At 39.7% G+C, this 18790-nt stretch overlaps 1 protein-coding gene across 2 annotated transcripts in view; it reads left to right on the top strand.

Annotated features, from left to right (window-relative positions):
• The window catches only part of GRIK1 (glutamate ionotropic receptor kainate type subunit 1), a 161636-nt gene that overhangs the window by 65543 nt on the left and 77303 nt on the right, over positions 1–18790 (top strand). The window lies entirely within an intron of this gene.

Raw genomic sequence — 18790 nt, 5'->3', positions numbered from 1 at the left:
ATCCATACATTAGCATGGACCTGAACCTAAATCTCGTCCATCCAATGCTTAACATTGGATAACACTGACTCTCAAACTGTGATAATCTGGGGAATAATAGATAGATAGATAGATAGATAGATAGATAGATAGATAGATAGATAGATAGATAGATAGATAGATAGATAGATAGATAGATAGAGATAGATGATAGATGATAGATAGATAGATAGATAGATAGATAGATAGATAGATAGATAGATAGATAGATAGATAGATAGATAGATAGATAGATAGATAGATAGATAAACAGGCAGGCAGCATTCATTTTATATAGCTTGCTTCAATATTACTTGTGAATGTATTTCATACTGCCAAAAAATTTACGAATGCAGCAACAAAGTATTTTCCATCAAAATTATTTAACATTTTGAGAAGAACAATGTATTTATTTTTGGGTGCAGTGATAAATTGCGAGAGCCAGCTGCTTTAATCTTTAATCATCACAATTGCAGATAGGATTTTATTATTGCTAATAATTCAGCGATAGAACGAGTATCTTGAGACTTTGGGAATCATGAAAAGATGCTCCACTGGCTTCTGGTTATTATGCAAAATATTACTTTTATTTTGGCAGACAGCATACAATGGAAAGCATTTGGTTAAAAATTAATCTTAGTACAGATTTATACAATTAACTGTGACATTGTCTGAGAAGTTCCTAGTGCATTTGTTTTGTTCTCAGCAATAGAAGAACACTGTGAAATTTGCCAATTATGTTATGAGGTGACAGCTATACGTGTAGTTATCCATATTGAATCAAATTTCCATTCTAGATTTAGCCTGAATATAATATACATTGAATCATTAAATTTTGCAAGATCTGTCTTTCATAGATCTGTTTTCTAATATCATTTAAAATGCTAAGAAAGCTGTTATGTATCAGTATTTTTAGCAAATTAAGCTAAAAGAATAATAAGAGTGGAGTCGGTAAAGAAAAGATTGTTTAAAACATTTTAATGGATTATTTTGAAGTAATAGTATAAAATAATACTGATAGGAATAGTAAATAATATTGCTAGCAACCAGTTGATTTGAGAAAGAAATGGTTGAATCTGTAGAGTCAGATTATAAAGATAATCTCTGGGTAAATTAAAGCTGTGGGAGAAACATAAGATCCAATCAACTGTTGCAGATAATTTGATTTTAGGGTTATATGTGCCTTAAATTAAATCCCTCTGAACAGGATCCAATCTGAATCATTAAAGCATTTCATGCACAGTCTGTAATCATTGTAAATATCCCGTTTGTGTTTGATTTACAACTAAATACAGTGGATGGTAGTCCCTAATTGCTATTTTTAAGTAGTAGAATTAAACTAGAAAAAAGATCTTATTTACCTTGCCAAAATATTTTATCTTGCAATGAAAGAATTTATCCCAATGAGGTTGCTTTAGCTATTCTCCATTCCAGTTCCTTTCTTTATCATGAATTGAACTTGTATTTGCATTTTTAAATGTTCATGTTTGTATATTTATGTGGTTTTGTGACTTTGTCAGGCTTACCTGGAATGCAAACCCTTCACTAATTTTGGAAAAGCTGGTAAGTTTATTACCTTATGGAAGAAATTACACAACTATAGCATTGCACAACCTGTCATCCACACACAACATGCAGTATGTTTTGATCTGTAAGTGATTTACATTCTACATGCCATCATGATTCTTAAATCTACAAGTCACTTTAAATGATCGCTTAAAGGTAATATAGGTAGCCCTCATTTAGTGAATGCCTCAGAAGGTGACCATTTGCAGTTATGATAATAATAATAAAAAACTTTGTGACCAGTCCTCACATTTATTACCTTTACAAGTCTGAAAAGCAAAGGAAAGTTGAAGTAATATAACTACAGTTGTGGTTTCACTTAGCGATTGCTTGTCTTAATGACCAAGTTGCTAATCCCAGTTGTAGTCACTAAATGAAGACGATCTGTAGTCAGATCACAAAGACTGGGTTGGAGAACTTTGAAAACTGCTTCATAAATACTTTGATAGATAGATTGATTACATGCTATTAAGTTATTTTTTTTTACTACTTACAACCTTATGGGTAGATTTTCTCAGCCCGTTCACCTGGTGGTTAGCCTTTTCTTGTCTTTCCCTCCACCTTCCCCAGCATCAGAGCCTTTTTCAGAGAGCTGGGTCTAAAGTAGGATAATTTGAACCTGGTTATCTATGCCTCAAATGAGAAGTCCTCATTGATTTATTTGATGATCCATTGATTTGTTTTCTTGGCAATCGGTGACATTTCCAGGCTTCTTCAACAAAGTTCAAAAGTGTCAACAAGTGTTTCTTTAAAGTAAAATTTTCATTTCCACAGAAGGTCATAGGAAATATCATGGTTTGCATGATCCTCATCTTTATAGGTATAAACACAAATATCTTTTCCAAGGCTTTCATGGCTACTCTACCAAGTGCTAATCGGCAACATATTCCTTTACTGCTTAAGGTTGATCCTAAAAGATAAACTATCCACCATTTTGATATCTCAACTGTCAGTTCTAAGGTTCGTTGTTCTACCTGTTGCCACTAGCTTGTTCTTCTTTATATTTAATTTGAGTCCCATTTTTTTTTCATTTTGCCCTTTGACTTTTAGTACTTGGACTTGCAGATTTTTTTTACATTTTCATGTTCCAAGTAATAAACAGTGTGATTTTCTGACTGAGAGTAGGTATTCCCAGTCTGTCATAATTTTCTGATGCAATTAGTTGTCCCATTTCATCTTTCACTGTGTTGAGCTTTCCTGTGTCCATCCTTCTTGCATTTCTACTGTAACTCCATCTTTGTTGCTTTGGATTTTCTTTTCCTACATGGTAACATCATCAACTAGTTGTCCCAAAGGTTTTAATCTAGCCATGTCATAAACACCATTACTATTCCAAAAGATTCCCAGTTTTTCCTCAGTAGCATGTTGAAATGACTTCCAGCCTGATGGTTCATCATCCAGCACTATATTGTTATTTATATTTTCTATCCATGCAGTTTTCTTGGTAAAAAATACAGCAGTGGTTTACCATTGCCTCCCACAGAGTATGAATTGATGGCTTTGCCATTGTCACTAAAGTTATCATCTGGCTCCAGCATCTTCCTGTATCACTGCCACCCACTATAAGTGTGTGTTTGCTTTAGCTGGGCAGCTGAGATGACCTTCAGCCTTGGGTGATCCTGCAGGTAATATGTGCTCTTGGCATACTCCCATGACATTCTTTGCTCATCCCTCCCTCACACACCCACACAATCTGCCATAATTAGGCAGCACAGGGACTTTGATATACTGTACATAGGGAGAAAATTACAGATATTGAACCTGTAAAATAAAAGATGGCAGAACATAAATAACCTCTTTGATTTTTAAATTGAGGGTGGTTGTGTAGGAACATTGTAATTTGTCCATAGATACTGTATATTCAGCCATTACTTCTAAAGTCTTGTATTTTATATTGGGAAGTACATAAGATGATCTATAGTTACCAGCACTAGTCTAGGTATTGCCAGAGGAAAGAAAATGCCACTGTGTTAGTATACCTCTTAGACACCACAGATTAGGGAAGGATAAAATAGCCTGTTTCAACATTATTCTCTCCATATGTATTTGAATACTATTGCTGTCACTCCCAGTTAGCAATCACTGGCTGAAATAGTTGGGAGTTGAGTTCAGTACGTGTAGATTTACCAGAGTGAGAAGGGCTGTCACATTTTCTAAATAAGATTCATAGCAGGTGATCTTAGAAGCCCATTTAAGATTGCTTTCATGCCTTCAAATCACACTCCCTAAAAATGTAGGGTAGGAAAAGGCAAAATTACAGTTTCTTGTACTTTTTGAATACCCAGAAGGAATAAATAAAACTGTATGTACGAGTATATGTGTGAGGGAGAGATAATTTTGTACAGCACAGTCCATCAGCATAATACAGAATGTAATTGTATAAAATTAGTTGAATCATGCATAGAGAAGCACAATCCTGCATTTAGTAAATATATTAGTTTGAATGTTGAAATGGCATTTTGAGGCTGCAGTAGAAAAACCAGCTACGTGTGTGTATTTTGATATGTGTACTGTTTAAAGGTATATGAGTGTACTACATACCACAAATTATGCAGTATTAATGAAAAGACTCCTATATAAATGAGGAGAAAGTTTTCAAGCTGTCCATTCAGATGTGGAAAAGACAAATATACATTGGCTTTGGAAGTGGAAGACAGGATGAAAGCCACTTAACTGAAAATATAGGTTCTCAATAATTTATAAACTTTACAATCTGAATTTCTCAAGTTGGTACTACTATTGGGTTTATAGTGAAATTATAGTATTATAGTGGGCACAAGGTATTTTTTTCCTTATAAGCATTTACTTCTTTACAGTACTTTTATAAATGCCTACTTTAAAGTTACATCAATGAAATTTTGTGTCCACATAGCTGTGGACAATGTTACTGTTGCTGGACCTACTATTTTCTTCAGCATCAAAATACTTTGAAAGATGTGTTGCAGAAGTTTGATAATAATAAAAAAAATTGAGTATCTTTTTAAATGATAAACCATGGGCATTCTGTATTAAAGTGTCTTTTTCTACTAATGTTAAAATGGAATGTAAAGATTACATCATTTATGAACAAATAAACTGTACATAAATTACTTGATGCCTGGTCAAGAAACTGGACATTATAATTCAGCAAGCTAAGCCCAGTCTAGCATATTATGCACATAGCCAATGATGAGCTGAGATTGGAAGAAAGCCAGTTGTTTCTATTTTTTCATTCCTGACCATTCCTACAATAGAGGTTTAAATAAAATTTTACCCCTTAGTTGTCGTCTTTGTCATCACTGAGCACTTTCTTCCATTTTTGAATGATAGCTACTGCTTACAGGCGAAAGTTGACTCCCTGCCTGTAAAATTCTGACACTATTTTGAACAGTAATTTTTTACTGTTCTTATTGCCTTATTGCCTGTGAATGATTGAAGTACAGATCTTTACAGATCAAATATAGATCAAAGTTAACCTATTGTTCATTAGAATGATGATCATGATTTATACATTTGCAATTTCCATACATGGTTGAACTCCTCTTTCTCTGTTATACTGAAGATGACTGGGACACCACATGTTTATTGGACCCGTGCCCTTCCTGGCTGGTTTATGCAGCCCGGGAGGGGACACGAGGCTGGTTCCAGGCGGTTATATCTGCCTCTTTGAGTGAGGGTAGTTTTCCCGCCGCCTTGAAAGAGGCGGTGGTAAGACCTCTCCTCAAGAGGCCTGCCTTGGACCCGGCTGTGTTGAATAACTTTCGTCCGGTCTCCAACCTTCGCTTTCTTGCAAAGGTTGTTGAGAGTGTGGTGGCGCATCAGCTCCCTCTGGTCCTGGATGAAGCGGATTATCTAGACCCGTACCAATCGGGCTTCAGGCCCGGGTACAGCACGGAGACGGCATTGGTCGCGCTGGTGAATGATCTCTGGAGGGCTCGGGACAAGGGATATTCCTCTGTCCTAGTCCTATTAGACCTCTCAGCGGCTTTCAATACCATCGACCATGGTATCCTGCTGCGGCGTCTCAGGGGATTGGGAGTGGGAGGCACGGTTCTTCAGTGGTTCTCCTCCTATCTCCTGGGACGCTCGCAATCGGTGTTGGCAGGGGGGCAGAGGTCGACCGCGAGGCCTCTCGTTTGTGGAGTCCCTCAGGGGTCGGTCCTCTCGCCTCTCCTGTTCAACATCTACATGAAACCGCTGGGTGAGATCATTCGTGGTTTTGGAGTTGGGTATCATCAGTATGCTGATGATACCCAACTTTTCATTTCGACCCCAAACCAACCCAATGATGCCCTCGACGTGATGTCCCGGTGCCTGGAGGCGGTCCGGGTCTGGATGGGAAGGAACAGGCTTCGACTCAAACCTGACAAGACTGAGTGGCTGTGCGTACCGGCATCTCGGGATATTCAGGATATCCCACCCCTCACTATGGGGGGTGAGTCATTACCTCCTGTAGATAGGGCTCGCAACTTGGGAGTCCTCCTAGATTCACAGCTCTCCTTAGAAGACCATATTGTAGCTGTGAGTAGGGGGGCCTTCGCCCAGGTTCGCCTGGTGCGCCAGTTGCGGCCCTATCTAGACCGGGATGCCTTACGTACAGTCACTCATGCGCTCGTGACCTCTCGTCTTGATTACTGCAACGCTCTCTACATGGGGCTACCCTTGAAGACCACTCGGAGGCTCCAACTGGTACAGAATGCAGCCGCGAGAGTTGTATTGGGAGTTTCCCGATACTCCCATGTCACACCTTTGCTCCGCGAGCTGCATTGGCTACCAGTTGTCTTCCGGGTGAGGTTCAAGGTGTTGGTAATGACCTACAAAGCCCTTCATGGCATGGGTCCGGAATACCTTGGGGAGCACCTGCAGCCGGCGTCAACTTCCCTCCGCCCAGTACGCTCCCACAGAGAGAGCCTCCTCAGGGTGCCACCGGTCAAAGAATGCCGACTGGTGGCCCCCAGGGGGTGGGCGTTCTCTGTGGGTGCACCGGATTTATGGAACCATCTTCCGGTCGAGCTCCGGATGGCGCCCAATCTCCGCTCCTTCCGGCGCGATCTTAAAACCCATCTCTTTAAACAAGCTGGCCTGGCCTGATGGGATGGGGTGGGATTTTTATAAATGAACTTCAATTCTAATTTGTATTAATTTATGGGCATTGTTTAATCACGTTTTAATAATTTTTAATTTTTGTATCTAGTTTTTATGTATTGCCCTGTTCACCGCCCTGAGTCCTCCGGGAGAAGGGCGGTATATAAATTAAATTAATAAAATAAATAAATAAATAATAAATAAGAATTAGCACATAATTCATAATGGTAGGATTAACCACTACTTATTAGCATGTTGGTATTGGATAACTGATTACTTTTCCCTTTTGCTGTGATCTACCAAAGTACTTAGACCAGCCAGATGAGCGTTGCTAAAATCTTAGGCTGAAATTGTAATTTCTAATCAAGATATTAATTAGCATAATATGTTTGTCAAATTTTCCAGCTAGACTGATTGGATATTGTTATGCACATTCTGTAAATGCCTATCGTTAAACTAACCAAATGTCTGTTTGAATTAATTGTGAATTAATTTCTACTAAGCATTTGTTTGTATTTAATGCTGATTATTATTGCCATGGAGCATAGGTGTCAAACTCGCTATGTCACGTGAAGCGTCGCAACGTATCGTGATGCTTTTTGCATTGTTGGAGCTGAGGTGGGCGCAGTCTCCATATGATGCAATCGGCCCGTGGGCTGGCAGTTTGACACCCCTGCCATAGAGTGTATTTATCTTTTTCTAAAACTGAATGCAGGTTACAAAGAGAATTTCTACTGAAAACAATAAAGGGAAGAATTGCAAAACTTGAAACAATATAACTGCAATCCCATGACAACCTAGACCCTAACATAACTATATTGACTATATTCATGAGTTGCAATACTTTTAAAAAGGGGTGAACAAGTCAATATTTAGGCCAAACCACCATTCCATTGTTGTTCGATTAGTTTCTATTTTTGTATTGTTTGTGTTGTGTGTATAGATGCACACATACATTATTCACCCTCAAAAGAGCCTTGGTGGAGCAGTGGGCTAATGCCTCCTTAAGTAACACCAGCTGCCTGCAATTAGTGCAGATTCGCATCCCACCAGGCTCAAGGTTGACTCAGCCTTCCATCCTTCCGAGGTAGGTAAAATGAGGACCCAGATTGTTGGGGGCAATTAAGCTGACTTTGTTATAATGCCGCTTGGGTGTGTGTGTGTGAAAGCCCTAATAAGCAGGCATATACATAGAATGAAGGCTACTGCTAAGCTTGTAAGCCGCCCTGAGTCTTCGGAGAAGGGCGGGATATAAATGAAATTTTTAAAAAAAATAAGGATTTTAAAATCCCAATTATTTCCCCAAATACTGCCCATGTATAAAACTGTGCAGTTTGAATTGAAACTACACCCTAACTCTGGAAAACATTCTTATGCAGGGTATAAGTGTCTTGCTTATTTCAGAATAGTAATCAGATAAAGAGAAAGATAAAAAGAAACTACACAGGCAAGGTCTGGTAGGTAGGCAACCTCGGCTCTTTTATGACTCATGGACTTCAACTCCCAGAATTCCTGAGTCAGCTATGAGTCATAAAAGAGCCGAGGTTGTCTACCACTGGGCAAGGCCAAGACAACATAGACTCACAACTGTAGAACTCAGACAAAGCTGGGCTGAATGATAAAAAAATATATTGGTCCCTCAATTTCAGGCAATAATTTCCTAAATTTGTCATAAAGTGCTGTGCTTTGCGGTATTTAATCATGTACCTCAATAATGTCAGCAACTGTAATTTTTAGTTTAGTTAGGTGGTCTGCATATTCTACCTGAGCTCCCTGTATCTCCTAGGTAGTTTGCTATCTTTGGGGTCCATGTTTTGCCCAATAAACTAATTACTGACTTATCTCAGTTTGATCAATGTATCCTTTTACTTTGCCATAAAGGAAACAAATAGGCCATAAATAGGACAATAACCAATACAGCTAATCCTCATTGATTGACCACTTTTATCTGCAGCATCTTTTCCTAATCTTGGTTTATTCTAAGTTTTATCTTTCTTAGTATCTATAGATAATCCTCAATTGACAACAGTTCATTTAGTGGTCATTCAAAGTTACAATAGCACTGAAAAAAGTGACATGACAGTTTTTCACACTTATATCCATTTTAGCTTATGACCACATGGTCATGTGATCAGAATTCAGATGGTTGGCAACTGACCCATATTTATGACGGTTGCAGTATCCCAGAGTCATGTGATCCCCTTTTGTAACATTCTGACAAGCAAAGTCAACGTGGAAGCCACATTCACCTAACAACTGTGTTACTAACTTAAAAACTGCAGTGATTTATTTAATAGCTGTTGCAAGAAAGGTTGCAAAACGAGGTAAAACTCACTTAACAAATGTTTCACTTAGCAGCAGAAGTGTTGGGTTCAATTGTGGTCATAAGTCAAGGACTGCATGTATGAAGTTTTAGGCTATGTGTATGTTCTTTTCCTTGATTTCTTACCAAAGTTCCACACTCATCTTCTTCCAATTCATGTTCCCTTAATAATTTTCAACATTTAGGTTGAAAAAATAAGAGGAAAGTACACAGTCTTGTGTCACTGCTTTGCCTACCAGGATGCAATCTATTTCACCATGTTCTATTAATATTGTGACCTCCTGAGCTATACATAGATTTTACATGAGATGTTCTGGGATTCCTCTTTTTCTACTCACATTCCACAGCTTGCCATGGCCAACACTGAAAGTCTTTCTATAAAATGCTTCAGAAAGAAAGCTACCCCTCCTCCTGCAAAAGGCCAAGTCAGAAATTATTTTCCAAGTACTGTCAGCATGACAAATTTTGGGCAATATGCCCTCAGGCTGACACCCACTGATGCCAGTGATGGTGTACTTGCCAATTGGGCCAGGTTAACCAAGCCTTCCTGCCAACTGTCTTGACATCACAACAAACCACTTGCCTGAGGCAGCAATGCACGTCACCCAGAAGAGGAAATCAAGTTCAATACTTTTTTGAGATATCTTATTGGGAAAAGACAGATTTTATTTTCCTGGGCTCCAAGATCACTGCAGATGGGGACTGTAGCCAAGAAATTAAAAGACGCCTGCTCCTCGGGAGGAAAGCAATGGCAAATCTAGACAGCACACTAAAAACAGAGACATCACCCTGTCAACAAAAGTGCGTATAGTCAAGGCTATGGTCTTCCCAGTTGCAATGTATGGCAGTGAAAGTTGGACCATAAGAAAGGCTGAGCACCAAAGAATTGAAGCCTTTGAACTCTGGTGCTGGAGAAGACTCCTGCGAGTCCCTTGGACTGCAAGGCGATCAAACCTGTCAGTCCTAGAGGAGATCAACCCTGACTGCTCTTTAGAAGGCCAGATCCTGAAGCTAAAACTCAAATACTTTGGCCACCTAATGAGAAGGAAGGACTCACTGGAGAAGAGCCTAATGCTGGGAAAGATTGAGGGCAAGAGAAGAAGGGGACGACAGAGAATGAGGTGGCTGGATGGAGTCACTGAAGCAGTAGGCATGAGCTTAAATGGACTCCAGAAGATGGTAGAAGACAGGAAAGCCTGGAGGAACGTTGTCCATAGGGTCGCGATGAGTCGGACACGACTTCGCAACTAACAACAACAACAATTGGGAAAAGGTGTCTTCATTGAATCTGAAAATCTTATCTGTTGAAAATGTTCAAGGTTTAGAAATACTTATCTCAACTGAGCTAACATTTGGATATTGCAACCATGCTCACATCACAGGAAATGAACATTGACCCTTTGATTAAATTAATATATCATCACTATTGACATACTAGCCATTAATTTCTGACATAATAAAAACGTGGAACTGAGGAAACCTCAGAGTGACCTCATCCAAGTCAAGGGTTGCTGAGACAGGATCCGATATATTTCTAACAAAACTACACCAATTACAAAAAAATAGATTTTTACGGAGGTTTGGGTATTCAAGTAAATGTAAAAGCAGAAGGAGTTGGCTCATCTTCCCTGCAGTTCCTGTGTAATATGGAATAAAAGGGTTATAGATTTGTACTATTGGAGAAGCATCTCCTAACATTTCATCTGGCACTTCTCAAAATATACAAGTATTTCCTCATCACATGAAAGTCAAACAGTTGAAAGGCTTCCTCCATTAAGTTTATTAACTAAATCACATTTTACTGTATGAACAAGGAACTATGATTGGGCCTATTGAAATCTAAATCAAATGAACCAAATCCCTGCTTAAAGTATGCTGTGACTCAGATTTGTTGGAGGACACAATCAGAATAAAACGAAACTTTGACTGAGTAAGTCTGTCCTAGAATGATTGGTTTGAGCCATGGCATGAACCAGACATTGTTTTAAATGGATCTTAAAGCTTACTATGGTCTAATAGGATTTGAAGATTAGTAATTCCTATTGGAGTTTTTTGCTTTATTAGACTTTCAAGCCTGAAGATATTTCCCAGTGGCTCAACTGACATAATTAATGTTCCTAAATTTCTCAGCAGTGCTTTTTAAAAAGGGTAATGAACTTGTTTTATGTCATTTCAGACAGAAGCTACTTGTCTGTTACTCATTAAAAGAACCACAGACCATAGACTTCCAGACAATAAAAATATTGCTGGTGAAGCTTAATAATGAACAGTTAAGTAGGAGAACATAACTCAATGAATCTCTAACATGTATCATTTTTATGGATGAATATAGTTGTTCATACTGTTTGAAAAATTCTGTTAGATAACATTTAGACATCAACTTCAAAAATTTAACCTGGAAGAGAAAAGAATACAAAATTCCCAAGATATCTAGCAAAAGAGACATAGAATAGTTGGTTGAATCAATAAAAAAGTATCTAATATAAGTGTAAAAATAAAATTAAAAAAATACTTAAGCGTCTTGTTTCTCAGTTGGAGGAGCTATTGACACCTCTGTAGGTGTGATTGTAATAGACCAATCTGGTTTCAGATTGGTCTATTACAATTGCGTCTGAACTTTCACATGCTAGTTCTCACATATCTGGGAAAGGCTGGTTGTTATCCCTTGCTCTAATTTGGACAAAAACACACAAACCAATCATTTGTACTTTATTTTCAAAAAGGAAAATGGAGATGATGTCTCAAAGGAGCTGAGCCCAATTTGAGGGCTAATCCTGTCCTTTGAATTGTTTATTTCTTTGTAAAAGTGTTAGACATGGCCAATAAAAGTTTTGGGGTGAGGTGCTCTATTGTTTATTACCACATACTTCTAAAAAGGCAGTCAACACATTTAATGTAGGAATTCAGTAATGGGTTGGATGAGGGAAAATAAGCTGAAATTAATGTTTTTGAGGAGAAATATGTACTTGGAATTGAGGTGAAACACATTTGAACAGAGTTGCCCTCCCCTAAAGAGCAGATTCACAATATGGGAATGCTTATTGACTCCACTTGGACTTAAAGAGAGTGGCTACACGTGATACATATATGCCTGTTGAATCAACTGTGCTTGTTCCTGAGCCAGTGGGCTTAGTAAGCCAGCTGCCAACCAGATACAATATAAAAGGGCTGATGTTGACCCTTGAAGCCATAAATAGTTTCAGGCCTGACTGAGAAGTAGTCAGTCAACTAGCCTACCTAATTATAGTATGAAGGTAGGAGCATTATATATGACACTTTGAGTTATACAAAATAAAAGCAGGATATGACCACCACAATAATAATAATAATAATAATAATAATAATAATAATAATAATAATAATAATAATAATAATAATAATAATAACAATAACAACAACAACCTCTTTTGAAGAATTTGCTGCTGCCAGAATATTTAGTATGTACGAGAAATCCTTCTTTGGTGATGTGGGAATGGCCAAAATTTGGCCTCCCAACCTTCAGCTTTCCCAAACCTTTCTTATCGTCCTCTACCTGAATTACAGTGATGAGCACACTCTCCTGGTTCACACAGAAAGCCATGTGGGAGGTTTGGGAAACGCTATGATAAAGCTTTCACATATATCTTTTAGTATCTTGTTTTTGTAATGATCTCATAGGCACCTGAGTAGTTCTCACTATGTATCCAATTATCACTATGTATCCTATTTTTTAAGATTGATGGGGTTTATGTAATGTTGTATTTGGTATTCTGAAAGAGGAGGTGAATAAAAGTTCAGCGGGCAGTTGCTCAGGAGGTTTTTTGGTGAGACGAGGCTGCCTGGCTGGTTCAGAGCATCTCTATCGACCTGGGTCTGAATTCTTTTCTCTACTGGTGAGGTATGAATGCCATTGAAATACTTTCCTAAAGGAAATGGCTTAGTTTTCCACATCTTCAATATTCAAGAAAATTATGAAAAGCTCTCTCTTTCATCAAGTTTGGTTAATTTAATTTATTTTAACATTACTGTATTGATTTTAGCTTTTACTTAATTTTAATTGTGTTGTTTCATAATTTGTCTTTTTAATTGCTGTAAGTCACTTGGAGTGCTGCATGAAAAAACCAGAAATAAAAAAATGATAAAATTTATCTTTTCACCTTTTGAAATAATATTACAAATATATCTATAGCCACGTATAGGCAAGAAAATTCAGTCCATAACTTTTTAGACTTGTTTTCTTCTATGTATTATTAATACTGCTACTATTAAGTTAAGGCACAGAACAGTTACAATTCCATTATCTTTTTCTTGTGTCAGATAATGATTATGCTACTTTATTCAAGGGACATACTGAAATCAAAGCCCATTGCAATATATTACAAGATTAAATTTTTTTGTCTGAGAAATATAAATTGTCAATCATAAGTTTTACATGGGGAATCAATGATTCCATTTATTCTTCAGTGATTAACATTAAATAACATAAGTCATATACTCTTGGATAAATTAAGAATTTGGGTGTCAAAATGCACTCTAAAATTGAGTTGGACTTATCCATGAGTGGGCTTATCCATGAGTATATATGGTAAAAAAAATAAAGTATCTGTATTTACTATATATACTTGCATTGCAAGCCAATCTGCAGATAAGCAGACCCCCCCCACATTTTAAAGCAAAATACAATGAAAAATGTTGAGTTCAGACAGACGAATGACTCAGTGAGGTTTTAACAGTAAGAACGTTTTAATACACATATGTCAACTGACAACTGTCAGATAAACTCCGGCTTATATACTCTAGCCGTTTGAACTGTATCCAATCACCAGCCCGGAATTTCCCACCGTTTAAACATCAACCAATAATTGCAACGAGCTGCCTGCTTCACAGAAACCTATTTACAATTAAGCTACTGACACAACACCCCTTCCCCCCCAGATGATGTTATTTATTGACGTAATCTTTCAAGTATTTTGGTGGCTTGTGTACCCTTGATGGGTATCTAGTGGACTTGCAACTTACATCATTGTTAACAGACTGACTGATTGTTATGGGCCTAGAATTTTGGGTTACTGGTTCTGATGATTCTCTAATAGCTGATTGTTGTTGCTGTTGTTGCTGTTGTTGCTGTTGTTGTTGTACAGGCACTGCTGGCCTATCCATAGTAAACAACTCCCAATCAATTTGACTATGCTGTGGAGTTGCTGCAGCTAACCTGGGTTGAGTTTCCTCTTCCCCACCACTAGCTGTTGAGTCATATTGGTTATGCCAAGATGCAGAATCACCCCTGTGTTCGATTTGACCCCCATTGACTGACACACTTTCGGGAACCCTTTTTCTTAATTGATCAATATGTCTTTTGCTTACTCTATTCCCTTCCCCCTCAATGGTGTATGACAACGGCCCCATTATGTCAGTGACTACCCCTGGAACCCATTTGTCCCCCGGTCCATAGTTCCTGGCCCAAACTAAGTCTCCAATGTTGAGGGACCTGTTTGGGATGTCAGGTTCGGCATTTGAAGGTAGTCTGTCAGGGTGTAACCTGTCCAATTTAGTGGTTAGCCGTCTGCCCCACCTCATTTCCGCAGGGCTTTTCCCAGTAGCCGTGCAAGGGGTTGTGTGTTGAGTCAGCAAAAAGTCTGCCGGTCTTTGGTTGCAATCGCCGCGGATGATTCGCTTCAGGGCGTCTTTAGTGGTTCTCACGTTGCGTTCAGCCAAGCCATTGGTGGACGGGTGGAAGGGTGCCGATGTTGCGTGTCTAATCGAGTTGGCCTTGAGGAAATCCTGAAATTCAGCAGAGGTGAATTGGGGCCCATTATCCGATACAATCACATCAGGTAACCCGTGAGTGGCAAAGAGGCCCTCAAAACCTGAATTGTTCTAGCAGATGACATAGAGGTAACAGGCACAACCTCCAACCACCGGGAGAAACTGTCCACCACCACTAGGAAGGTTAGGCCTTGAAATGGCCCCGCAAAATCAATGTGAATCCGAGACCATGGATTCCTGGCCAATTCCCACATGAGTGTCTGTGTGTGTCTGTTCAGGCCTAGAGCGCTGACACTGATAACATCCTGAAACACACTCTTCTATTGCTTTGTCTAACCCCGGCCACCACAAATGACTTCTGGCTAAAGCCTTCATGCGGACAATCCCTGGGTGACCCTCATGTAATTCTGTTATTACAGTATTCCTGTGAAGTTCAGGAATGACAACTTGGTTACCCCACTAGATACATCCCAGGTGAGATGATAATTCATCTTTCCTTCTGAAATATGGAGTGAAATTAGGGTCCGGGTTTTTACTTGGCCAACCCCCTTGTACCCAGGTCATAATCCTATTGAGAATACGGTCTTTTTTAGTGGCCTCAGCTATTTCTCTAGCTGTTAAGGGGCATTCAGGTATTTCGTGTATTGACAGAATTTGTCCTACTGGTGCAGGGTCCCCCTCAGTGTTAGTTAAAGGAAGTCTGCTAAGAGCATCCGCATGACCCATTTCCTTACCGGGTCTATGTTGCAGGGAAAATGAATATGCTGAGAGGAAAATTGACCACCTTAGCATCATGGGAGACATTATTTGGGGTGTCTGTTTATCGGTGGTAAACAGTCCCAATAATGGTTTGTGGTCAGTGAATATGGTAAAGTTCCTACCATAAAGGTAATCATGGAACTTTTTTACTCCTGCCACAATAGCTAAAGCTTCTCTATCAATCTGTGCATAATTCCGTTCAGCTTTGGTAAGCGTCCTGGAATAGTATGCAATTGGCTTTTGATGGCCCTGACTATCCATGTGGCTAATGACAGCCCCCACACCATAAGGTGAAGCATCACAAGCTAAATAGATCGGTTTATTCTCTATAAAATGTGTGACTGTGGATTGACTAGATAGAATATCTTTTAAGGTTTGGAAGCTGATTCTGTGTTTTTCTTGCCACTGCCAAGGGGTTTTCCTGTCTAATAATCTGTGTAATGGTTCAGCAATAGCAGCTTTATGTGGCAAAAATGTGTGATAGAAATTGAATAACCCTAAAAAGGCTTGTAGCTCAGCCTTATTTTTTGGTTCTGGAGCCAATTTGATTGCTTTAATTTTTTCAGCTGTAGGGTGTATTCCCATTTCATCTATTCTAAACCCTAAGAATTCAGTGGATTTAACTCCAATACAGCATTTCTCCTTTTTTAATTTAAGACCTGCCTCTCTAAATTTTCCCAGTACCTGCTCCAGACGCTCAGCTAAAATTTCTTCAGTTCTTCCAGCTATCAGGACATCATCAAAGTAAGGGCATACACCAGGTATGCCCTTTAAAGTCCTCTCCATCACCTCCTGGAAGATGCCTGGAGCTGCTGCAATGCCAAATTGCAATCTGTGGACTCGGAACGCCCCTTTGTGGGTAACAATAGTTTGAGCTTCAGCAGCTTCCCTGGAAACAGTAAGTTGCAAATACGCCTGCGCCAAGTCGAGCTTGGCAAATATGGCGCCATCCTGGATCGTCGCGAGGACCTGTTTCACCGTCGGGACTGGGTAAGCATGCTTTTTCATTCCTAAGTTCAGGGTGGCTTTATAATCGGCACAAATCCTCACATCCCCATTAGGTTTTAGGGGTGTGACGATTGGTGTCTCCCATAAGCCACCCTCGACCGGTTCTAATACACCTTGGCCTACAAGCTTATCGAGCTCGGCCTCGATTTTTTGCTTTAGTGCAAAAGGCACCCGTCGGGCCTTAAGCCTAATGGGTTTTACTGCTGGGTCTAGATTAAAATTAATTGGGGGCCCTTTGTATTTACCTAAAGACCCATCAAATACGTCTGTGAATTCATCGCAGACAGATTTGAGGGTCTTATTATTAATTGTATTTATTCCCCCGACCCAAATTCCCAGGGCTGTGAACCAATTAAGACCTATTAAACTGGTTCTATGGCCTTCGGTGACTAATAAGTCTAAGAAGCCATTAAACCCTTTATAATTAACTTTAAGAGTGACCTTTCCTTTAATATTTATTGGGGTTTTTTGAAAATCCTCTAATTGGATTTTAGTTGAACTAAGTGGAATTTTATGTCCACTTTTAAGTTCAATGTGCTTAAGGGTCTCACTGGAAATTATTGACACTGAGGCCCCAGAATCGACTTCCATTTTGCAAGGAATTCCTTGCAATTGGACTACGATTTTAAGTTTAGGCCTCAGGATATGGTTTATTTTAGATTTCCCTATGTGGTTGACTCGCGCCGCCTCCCCGCGGTTGGGGTAATGTGCCAAAGGTCTGGGGGTCTCATTGCCACTATAGTGGGGGGTTACCTTACCTTTGGCCCAAACGTCAATTTCGTGAAGGCGATTGTCTTGGGGACGACCTCTGCAAATGGCCTGAATGTGGCCAGTCTTTCCGCACATTCTGCATTTAGCAGAGCGGAATCTGCATGTTGCTCTGGGGTGGTTGCCCCCGCAGCTTCCACATCTGATGTCATTGTCGCGCGGTCTGGACTGGTTGTCTCTTGGTTGTCGTTGCGGTGCTGTTGTTTGAAATCGGCGTCCCGGTTCAGGTCCGTCATTGCGAGAGGGTCTTGCCGCCATTTTTCCAAACCTTTGGGTGACTTCGGCTATGTCGGCTTCCCATTGTTGATCCGCCTCCCCACTGTCCACATGGCTTTCTTGATTTATTTCGGCTGAAGCAGCCATGCTATTGCGGGGGGGGTCGCGATTTCCCGTAGATTCATAGGTTAACAGTTCATCAAGGACTTCCTGTAGATCACCGGTGGGCTTCGCGATAATATGATTTTGTAACTGTTCATCCCGCAAGCCCAACACCACTCTATCACGAATCCTGATTTCTAGGTTATCATATTTACAGTGCAAAGCTGCTTCTCTGACCGCAGCAACGAATTTTGTGATTGACTCGCCCGGTCTTTGATTGCGTTTTTCGAAAATACGCCTCCAATAGAGCTCTGATCTTTTCGGCGTAAAGTGTACTTTTAATTTGGCCAGTAAGTCAGCGTACGAGACGCTAGATACCGGCATAGGTTGACAGAGTCCAACGGCAACCCGGTACACGGGTGTGCCGCTTATGGTCAATAAGGCAGCAGCCTTCTTCCTGTCGTCGGTTATGCCGTTTACGAGCAAGAACCCTTCGACCTGTCCAACATATTCTTCCCAATCCTCTGGGTAGTTTGGATCAAACTCTTTCAAAGAGCCAAGTTGCGCCATTCGGAGGTTGTTAATTTCCGCCGCGGCCGCCAACGGTTGACTGTGTATTTTTAAATTTACCGCCTTACGCTCAGCTGATTGTCACCGATCCTTCACTAGTCCGCCGTCTATCCCACCTTCGTCGCCACTTGTTGAGTTCAGACAGACGAATGACTCAGTGAGGTTTTAACAGTAAGAACGTTTATTAATACACATATGTCAACTGACAACTGTCAGATGAACTCCGGCTTATATACTCTAGCCGTTTGAACTGTATCCAATCACCAGCCCGGAATTTCCCGCCGTTTAAACATCAACCAATAATTGCAACGAGCTGCCTGCTTCACAGAAACCTATTTACAATTAAGCTACTGACACAACAAAAAATGTGGGTCAGCTTATCTCCAAGTGGCATATTTCCCCTGATATTTTGAGTAAAAAAAATGAGAATCGGCTTTTGTGGGGGTGAGCTTATACACAACTATACATGTTATATATTTCGTGATTCTGTGAAAGTATACATTTCGAAATGAATCATTTTCAAAGAAGGATTCAATTTTTAAAAGCTTAAATATATCCATGTTTAGGGCAGGAAAGTTGTACTTTAATCAACCAACCAACTCCCAAGTGCAAAAATATTTTAAATATTTGGCCCCATCACTCTAGGAATGC

Source organism: Vipera ursinii (genome assembly GCF_947247035.1).
Source record: "Vipera ursinii genome assembly, chromosome: 4".
Lineage (NCBI taxonomy): Eukaryota > Metazoa > Chordata > Lepidosauria > Squamata > Viperidae > Vipera > Vipera ursinii.
Note: the sequence above shows the minus strand (reverse complement) of the source record. Positions and strands in the feature narration are given on the sequence as shown.